This window comes from Pteropus medius, unplaced genomic scaffold (assembly GCF_902729225.1).
Source record: "Pteropus medius unplaced genomic scaffold, Ma_sr-lr_union100, whole genome shotgun sequence".
Classification (NCBI taxonomy): domain Eukaryota; kingdom Metazoa; phylum Chordata; class Mammalia; order Chiroptera; family Pteropodidae; genus Pteropus; species Pteropus medius.
The window spans coordinates 54,431,452-54,442,098 of NW_024344378.1; positions in this window are offsets into that span (position 1 = coordinate 54,431,452).

Below are 10,647 nucleotides of genomic sequence, written 5' to 3' on the forward strand. Positions count from 1 at the left end.
GGGGTGGGATGGGAGAAGCCACCAGTGTCCTGTGGTTGTTTTCTATCTAGTAATGCTGGCCACTTAGCTTCAGTTGCCTGGCCTCTATATCTCCACCTCTATCACTGGGCCCATCTGCAATGTGCATGTCCTCAGTCTCCAGGGTTGCAGACTTCCTGCTCTGTAGGTTGACACTCTCTGATGCAGCTTCCCCTGGGGCCCACTGCTAGCTCTGGGAGGGTATGGGGAGGTGTTCTGTGAGATGGTGGGGGAAGGTAACCAGGTTCCATGACTCAGCTTTCTACCTGTCAATGGTAGTTGCTAAAACATAGTTGTTGCCCTTTTGCATCCATCTCTGCCCTGATCCCTGCCTCGATCACTGGGCTTTGTCACGTGGTATATGCTAATCATTAAGGCAGGAATGCTGGGGGCTACAGAGAGTGCAAACTTCCACCTAATGCCTCCCCTCCCCCAGTCCCATGAGGGGCTCTGGGCTGCAAGGGAAGCATCTGTCTCTGCTCCACTCCCTTTCCTCCACCCTTGCTTGCTGGATTCGCCCACCTAAAGATGCACTGATGCGCAGATCTTTCAGACATGTTTGTATGTTAGGTTGGGTGTTTCTTGTTGGATTACAGCTGTTTGATTTGTTGTAATTTCAAAAGGAGAGATCAAGGGGCACACATCATGCCACCATGTTTCCGACATCACTCCTGGAATTGACATTTAATAAATTATGATTGGATAAATGAAAGAAGAAACAGATGAAGAAAATCATTCAAAGACATTTAGAATCAGTGTTAGAGGGAAAATTTAAATGAAGGACTATAAGCTTCTTACTCAAGGCTCTGGGTGGCATCTCCATCATTCAAATAAAACTTTTCCTCCACATTCTTTATCTTTGAAATACCCATTCCCACTATATAAGCCTTAGCTACATTGCTTGAGTTTCAGGAGCTTGCCTATCAGGTCCAAACTCACACAGGAGTAAGAAACTAACCTGAGGAAAAAATCTGGATCATTTTTATTCCAAAATCTGAAAAAAAATCCAATCATTTTAAACATTCAAGTTAGAAGTTTTGGCAGACCAAAATGTTCTTATTCTTGGAAATAATATGGAGCTCTGCAGTAGCATGCGAAGACCTTCTGCTCTAGAGGATGTAGATATAACCTTGTTTGCATCTTCACAAAATCTTTGGAAAATAGAAAATGTGACGTTCACAAGCAAATAGGCTTATGTGAGGAGAGAAAATCAGACAGCATCTTTGAGGAGCTTAAAACAGTTAGGATTAACTTTTTCAATAAATATATTTTTGGATTGCAGAGAACCTAGACTTTTTTGCATAAAGATGCTGAAAATTTGGCATGACAAGAACAGTCCATATATTCTCACTTCTAAGACATTGCCCAAAATTATCTCCCCTATTTCCCTTCAAAGAGCCCAATCTTTTGAGCAAAGTTGACTCTGGACAACTGATCATACAAGATTTCACACCTTCTTTTCCAGATAGAATGCACAGAACTCATACAACCTGTATGAATACAACTTTGGACCATAAAAAACTTTTCAGGAAGTACTTCTACCGTTTTCTTTTCTTTTTCTTTTTTTTTTTTTAATACATATTGTCATAATGAGAGTAGGACAGAACAACTCCTTAAGAACCTTTAGGCTGTTTTAGAGTGCTGCACAGATCCAAAATACTTGGATCAAAACATGAGCTATTTTAGATTAAGCAATAACAACAACAACAACAACAACAACAACAACAACAGAAGAGTTATAGAACCCCTGAAATAACAGCTCATATATAGTATCCTTTTTGGTGTGCCACATTTTTTTCAAACATCATACAAGCCTAAGTTTGTGTTACTTTTGTTTCAGAGCATGTAGCAAAAACAATAAAAGCTTTTGAGATGGCAGTACATCTATACTATACCTCTTAATGCCTGAATAGACAAATTGAATCGGAAATGAAAAATCCAGAGAAAAGGTGTGGGGTGGAATTAGGTGAGAGAAAAGTAGAAAGTATTATGAAAAGAAAAGACTCCTCTTTCCAGATGAGAGAAAACCAAAAGAGAAGACTCATCAGACTCAGATATTACATAACTAAGCAATTTTAATAGTCTTTTTAAAGATCTAACACATTGGAGGATAAATCTCAATAGAGCAACAAAGCAACACTGGTGGGAGCAAAGATTGGTAATATTAATTCAGATGGCAGCTTGATTCAGAGGACACAGAGGATATATTTAGATTCTCCCTGGTTCTCTCAGTCTCTCTTGGGGGAAGGAGAGGAGAACCAGAGAATGATCTTGCTTGTTTATTTTAAAAACAAGGAAGGTAAAAGAAGGTGTTCAAATATTCAGATAGAATTAGTAAGGAAAAGATGTTGACTGAGAGTATGGTAACCAGCTATTCCAATCATTTTAATAACATCTGGAAAATTTTCAAGTCTCTAGTGGAGATACTCTGCAGATAGATAATCTGTTGTCTTTTTCTTTTTAATAGAGTTTTGTTGGCTTCAGTTTTCAAAGAGGTATTTTTTTTTACCTTGTCTTTATTTCTAATATAGGCTGTGGTCAAGAATAAAGGAGAAAATACTTGATTTATCCTTGTATAATTTGAATGACATATAAAGAAAATTTAAATTACGCTTGTAATGCAGCTAGAAGAATCATATATGTTCATAGAATTTGGTTATAGACTAGTACATGTACTGACAAAAATATTGAATAAAGTGAATATTATATATATACATATATATCATATATATATATTATATATATATATATATGTCATGGTTAAAAATAAAAGTGGTGTTGCCATATTGAAAAAATAAATTTTAAAAATCCATCTAGTAACTTGTTTTGACAATATTCTGCTTTTAGCCTTATATCATCTTCAATAAGCATTTCATTTACCTAATGAAAAACATATTTAAAGTAATGAGTACACACTGTTTTAATTTGCATATACAAATACATTCAATCACTAGGAATAGCTGGCAGAAGGAAAGAGTATGTATATAATTATTTCAGTGACTGCCCTCTCTTTCAAGTTTATGGGAGTGCTGTATAGCTGGGATTAGAGATTAATACTTCTTAGAAGAAGGAGACTAAATTCTTCTAGGTGGGAAATGACTGTAACATAATAATAGTTACAATTATTGAACCATATTTAGTGTCATGAGCAGACCACATATTATTTCCATACCTAAACAAGGTAGACATTGTCTTCATTTTAAGAGATAAAGAAACTGAAGTTCAGTGAAATGAATTTGCTGAAGGTTACACATTAAGTAACAAAGCTAGGATTCAAAACCAAATCTGTCTGACTTTAAAGTCTGACCTCTTTCTACTATATTAAGAAAAGCTTCAATTACCAATTCATGCTACTGCATTCAAAAAAGTCTTCATTTTCTAATTCTTTATATTTATTTTAGGGGTTGGGAGGTAAGATTGCCAATAGAAAGTAGTATTTCAAAGAGTTCTCCTGTTCTCATAAATACTGGTAGTTGTTTTAGCTCCAATAAAACATGTAGGAAATTCTACATATGACTTCTAATTAGAACTTGAAATTAAATATTAATAAAAAACATAAAAATGGTGTTCCTCAGCTTTAAGAGTTTGTTCTTCCTGGGTATCAGTGCAGTGGAAGAAAATGAAACCTTTATGGATCGAGATACAACTAAAGTTCCAAGACAATGCAGTACATACTGTGAGGACTAAATGAATGTTTTAGCAAGCTTATTTTCCATTTAAGAAGCTACGGAGAGTCAATGAAAGACTCACACTTCATGGCTCTTACACTAAACAATAATTATCCTTTTATTATTTATATAAATAATACATAATAATAAAATATTAAAGGAAATAATTTAAAAACAAAGTTTTAACATATCCTATATGGTTTTTATTTCCCTGACAGTGTCATTTTACCAATCCTCACCACCCAGTGTCTTTTCTAGTCATCTTCAGTCAATAACAATCATTTCCCTAAGTTTGTCTCCATATCGACTTAACTTTATTTACACCTTTGTACATTACCGTTCTCTGTTTGACAGATCATTCCCTATTTTCACCTGGAGAATGACTATACTTTCTTTGTATTTAGAGCCTCATCTCTTTTTCCCATTATATTTCACATAAAAGCCTTCTTACCAATGCTCATCTATTTTGTAATTATTGTTGATGGTTGTCTAGTCTAGTAATGCCAGCTTCCTTAGTATAGATATTGTTTTTCATATCTGATTCCTTAGTATCCATCATAATATATGGCACATATTAGGAGCCCAATAAGAATGCTTTAATTAAAGTTAAATGAATAAATAAAAACAGAAAATAACTGCTACCTATCGTGTTTTCCTTTTGATTAATTTCTGTTCCATATCTACGGCCATATGAATTTTTGTAAAGTTGCCACTAGATGTATTCATTTGTTTTCATATTCCTTTGTATCATTTGCAACCATGCATATATTCCATATTTTGGTAAGATTATAGTATATTAGCTTGGTGGACAACTAGGTAGCTATAGGAAATAATCAGGAGAGAGGCAACAGGCTTCAATAGGCTCCCAGAAACTTAGGAAGCAGAGTAAACAAAGTGGTGACTTTTTGCTATTTAATGAAACAGTTATAGATCTGAACAACTAGAAATTATCAACAATTATTTTTTTTTTCAAAAAAATCTGGTCGGCTTGGGATTTTTATTGCTAATGTATTTTTGCTTAAGGCCTAGGAACTTATATATGAAGATATTTTTTTCTTTTCTCGTATTATCTATAGGTTAATAGTCTCTTATTAGGACCTTCTGAAAAGAAGTGAGAAAGAAACAAAAAAAAATTTGTTCACAGACTCAAATAAGTGAAGAGAAACTTTCTTGTCTAATTTCTTCATAATCACCAAAAGAGCCTAAATCATTTAAAGGAATGTGACTTCATTAGATTAGGGTCATCATCTTCACCTGTCATAATGGAGGGTCATCAAAGTAGAAGTTAATTTAATTTGTATGGTAGGCAGAATAATGCCTCTCCCACCACCAGTATCATGTCCTAATTCCTGGAAACTATAAATATGTTATTTTACACACTAAAAGGAACTTTGCATATGTTACGAATCAAGAATCTCGAGATGGGAATATTACCTTGGTAATCTAATTGGACCTAATGTAATTAGAAGGGCCATTGTAAGAAAGAAGCCACATGACCCAGAAGTTCCAGTTTTGGGTCTTCATCCAAAGAAAACAAAAACACTAACTTGGAAAGTATCTCCAAGTTTATTGCAGTATTATTTACAATAGCCAAGATATGGAAATAACCTAAGTGGTCATCAATGGATGAATGGTAAAGAACATGCAATAGATATAGACATAGATGTACAATGGAATATTATTTAGTTATAAAAAAGAATAAAATCTTGCCAATTGTGACAACATAGATGTACCTCAAAAGCATTATGCTAAGTGAAATAAATCAGACAGAGAAAGACAAAGACCATATTATCTCGCTTATATTTGAAATCTAAAAACAAAACAAAACTAAACAAAAAACCACACACATTGATACAAATAACAAAGTGATAGTTGTCAGAGGCAAGGGATGAGGGAGTGGGAAAATAGGTGAAGGTGTTCAAAAGGCACACTTTCAGTTATAAAATAAATAAGACAATGGTGATGTAATGTATAATATAGTGACTGTAGATAATAATACTCCACTGCATATTTGAAAGTTGTTAAAACAGTAGATCTTAAAAGTTCTCATTACAAGAAAAACTTGCAACTATATATGATTACAATATTAACTAGATTTATTGTCATGATTATTTAGCAATATTACAACTATTGAAACTTAAATAATGTTATATGTCAATTATACTTCAATAAAAAGATAAAAAAATATTTTTAAAGAAGAGCGGCCAAAGAGTCAGAGATAAGTGTGAAAATGGAAGCAGAGTGTCAGATTTTAATATATCACTCTGCAGGTTCTGAGATGAAAGAAGAGGCCACAAACCAAAGAATGAAGGTGAGCTCTAGCAGCTTGAAAAAGCAACGAAACATATTCTCCCCTAGAGACTTCAGAGCCTACAGTATTCTAAAGGCTTGGATAATAACAAAGATTGGAACGTGTAATGGAAAACCATGTACCCTTGTCAAATATATCTTCTTGAGGAAGACTTAAGCCTCCATCTATGACACAGTAATTGACGCTGGACTTGCCCTTCTGCTATAAACAGTATAAAACTGGAAAAAAATATATGAGACAACTATTTTCATGCATTGAAAAAGCAGGAAGCATATATCTAAAATCCCTGAGGAAAAAGAAACTCCACAATTAAGCCCCTATTTGCACTGATTCTCTAGTCAGGGATACTTCTACAGTGATGCAAGGTGGAGAAGCCCAAGTATAGTGTTGTTTTTGCTAAATGGAAGAAGAAATTAGATTTCTAAGATGCTGAAGCAGATAGAATTTGTAGGACAGGATACAGGAAAGGAGGAAGCTGCTAATCTGTGCGTGAGCAGAGCAATACTCCACTAATTCCAGAGAATGGAGCTTCTAAGGGACAGATAGCTGAGTGGAGAGTCTAGAAGTCACAATGTGCTGGAGGCTTTGGAGTTCTAGCCAGTCAGGGCAGAGAAGCTTTGGTAGCTTCAGCCATTCAGTTGAAATTCCAGATGGATCATATCTTTGGAAATGAGGAATACATCATAGAGTAAGGATCATTCTCTAAGACTAAGGACAAAATCAAAAGAGATCTGCAAAATTAGCCTCGAGGAACAAAAGAATCAGCCAAGGATATAGCTGTCTTCCAGAATGTAATATAATGCTCTTTAAAGAATACAATATAATCCAGAATTTCTACAAAGCATTTCAATATTTAATATGAAATAATAATACATCATTATACATATATACATAGAGATAGAAACATGTAAAAAATGCATAAAAAGTGCTTTGTAATCAAAACAGAATATCAAATGATAAAAATCAATTCCTAGCCTAGAAGTTTCAGAAATTGAATTCAGCAGGAAAAAAAACAATACGAAACAAAAACAAATAAAAAATAACCCCCCCAAAACAAATAAACACAAAACACAACATCTTTAAAACATTACGAATATACTATAGAACCTATAGGAAAACATGACCTTAAAGAGCGAAAAGGTGGAAAATCTTAGCAGAGAAATAAAAACTGTAATGAAACAACAGCTAGAATGAAAAAGTACAATATCTGAAATTATAAACTTACTGTATAAAAAAAGAGAGAATCAGTAAAGTTGAAGACAGGTCAATATAAATTCTCTAAACTGAGGAAAAAAGACAAAATAATTTTTTAAAGCAAAAGGAAACTCGTAGCATTTATAGGGGGAGCTGGATAGTTCCCCTTCTCAGGGTAAACAGACCATACAAGATATTTTATCCAGTCCACTAGGCTACCTATATTCTCAGGAATAACATCTGTGTGTCTGGATCATGTACAACCATCTGTGATTTTTCCATAGAGTTGTGGCTCCTATGTGGAAAATGCACTTCTATTCCACAGCACCCCAAACCAAAGAATTTGCCCTTAAATTAGTCACTCTCACTCTCACTCTCTCTTTTTAGTAAATGAAAAGGTTCTTTAAGAAGCTGATGATACTAACCTACAAAATAAAACAACTCCTTCACACTATACCCTTAGTTTTAATAGTTTCTAGGTTTTTCCCTTCCCTCATGTGGACAATGTTCTTGGTGACCAGAGGGCTTAGAGGTACTTTTTGTTGTCCTTGAATAAGTTTTCTCTTTGTGGGTGGTTTTGAGGCTAGTGGAAAAGATCAAACTAACCAAAATCTGAGCTTGGTCAAGTATCAAGTTTCAATTCAGTACTTTCTTTCGTTTTAGTTATTACAGATAAAAACAACCAAGGGAGTTTATGTTTGGCATACCTCTTATTATTTTACAATACCTTATATAGTCTGAGGACAATAGAGAAAGAATAGAAATACTTGAAAATATAATGGCTAAAATCATCCACAATAAATGTAAAATGGAAAGAAAAAAAATGTCAATTATAATTTAATATCCAGTGCAACACTGATCAAAAATGGAGGCAAAATAAAGCTATTTACAGGTAGAAAAAAAAAGTCTGAAAAAAATTGTTTCCAGAAGGCTTGCACTACAAGATATACCAAGAATGTCCTTTAGAGACTGTTATCTTAGTCCAGATAAAAACCCCTTTATATAGGAAGAAATGAAAGAGTAAAAAGCAAATATAAAGATCCTTTAAAAATATTCTTATTTAAGGTCTTTAAAAGATTATTGATGGGTAAAAGTAACAGTTTTTTTTTTTATTATTATGAAGGGAGAAGTAGAATATATGACAAGTGTGGAAAGGACAGGAGGGTGATAACTGGAAAAATGCAATGTAAGTTTCTTACACTGTTTTGAATTATTAAAAAGGGATAATAAAAAAACATACTGATTCACCCAAACAATGAAAAAAAAAAAAAAGAAAGAGCAAATGAACAAAGAGCTGATGTGTTAAATAGAAATCAAATACCAAGTTGGAAGAATTAAAAGAAAATATTGCAATAATTACACAAATGTAAATAAACTCACTTCTTTATGAGACAGAAATTCCCAAACTGGGTAAAAGAAGGAACTAACTGTTTTAGTTAATTATTGCTACCGTAACAACTTACCGCAAACTTAATGGCCTAAAAAAACACTTATCATCTTACAGTTCTGGAGGTCAGAAATCTACAATGTGTTGGCAGGGCTGTGTTCCTTCTGAGAGTCTATAAAATAATGTTTCCTGTCTTCCAGCCTCTAGAGTTAGCTATTGGGTGCGTATCAACCAATGCCTCTGTTTTTGTCTTCACATCTCTTTTGACCCTGCCTTCCTCTTTCCCTTATGAAAATTGGACTAGGATCTTCCCTTGTCTGAAGATCCTTTATCATCACTGAAAAATCCTTTTTGTAAAGTAATATATTCACAGGTTCTGGGGAATCTTGAAGGACAAACCTTAGGTGACCATTTTTCTATCTACCACAACCAACTATAGATGTTTACAAGAAACACACTTTAAACATAAAGGTATAAGCAGGTTGCAAGTACAAACATTAAACATGGCAAAGCTTGTAAGGCTACATTAATATCAGAAAATGTAGACTTCAAATGAAAACTACTACCAGAGATAAAGGAGTCATATATAACAACAAAAATGTCAGTTCATCAAGAAGATATAGAAATCTTATACATCTGTGAAATCATCTAAACCCCCAAATATGTGAAACAGATATTGGCAGAACTACAGGGAACTATATACACAATAATATTAAAAATGTAACACTACTTTCTCTGAAATTGATAGAACAAGTATATAAAAATATCAGTAAGGGTTTGGAAGACATACCATAAGTCACTTGATCTCATTCTAACTTAAGGAACACTTCGCCCAACAATAAAAGTGCAGATTCTTTTCATTTATCTAGATCTTAGCCTGGGCCATGTAACAATTCTCAATAAATTTCAAAGGACTGTAAGTTATATGAGAATATATCCCATGATCAAAACAGTCCTACTTTGAAAAAAAAAACCATTAAGATATTTAGAAAAACTTCAAATATCTGGGTATTAGCAAACTCTTAAAAGTAAGCCACTAGTCAAAGGAGAAATCATAAGAAGACTTAAAAATTATTAAAATGATAGTTAAAATGAAATCTATCAATAGTTGAAGGATGCAAATAAGGTAGCGCTCAGAGAGAAGTTTACGGCTTTAAATACTTATGGTAGAAAAGCAGAAAGGTATAAATTCAATGATTTCTGTTGCAACCTTAAGAAGGTAGAGAAAGAAGAACAAAGTAAAATAACAATAAATAAATGAAAGGAAATAATTAAGAATAAGAGATTTAACAAGGTAGAAAAGAGACAAACAGAAAAAAATGAAACAAAATTTGGTCTTTGAAAAGAGTTTAAAAATGTTAAACCTATAGCAAGACAGATGGAGAAAGAGATAAAAATATAAAATACCAATATTAGAAAAAACAATAATCCTATTCCTTAGGAATAAAAAAGATAATAATTGGATATTATGAATAGTTTCATGCTAATAAATTTTAAATGTTACATGAAAAGGACAGAATTTTTTAAAACGACTTATCAAAACTAACATAACTAGAAATAGAAAAGAAATAGTTCTATACCTATTAAAGACATTGAATTTGTAATTACAAAAACTTCCAACACACAAAAAAATCACCAGGGCCAGGTAGTTTCACTAGCACATTGTGTTAATCAGTAATGAAGAAAAAACGCCCACCTTACACAAACTATTTCAGAAAACAGAGGAGGAAGCATACTTACCAACTCATTTTATGAGGCCAGTGAAACTGTGATATTAAATACAGACAAAGACATTACAGGAAACAAAAATTACAGACATATAACCCTATGACCACAGATTAAAAAAAATAAACAAAATCTTAGAAAATCAATTACACAAAACATAAAAAAAATAGAAAATATATAATCAAGTAGTGTTTATCCCAAGCTTACAATTAACATTGGAAGCTTATTTGGTATAATTAACCATATTAACAAGTTTTTAAAAATCATATAATAATATAACTAGATGCAGAAAAAGTATATAATATCTCAGGAGACTAGAAATTTAACTTAAAGTTCTTCAGCCC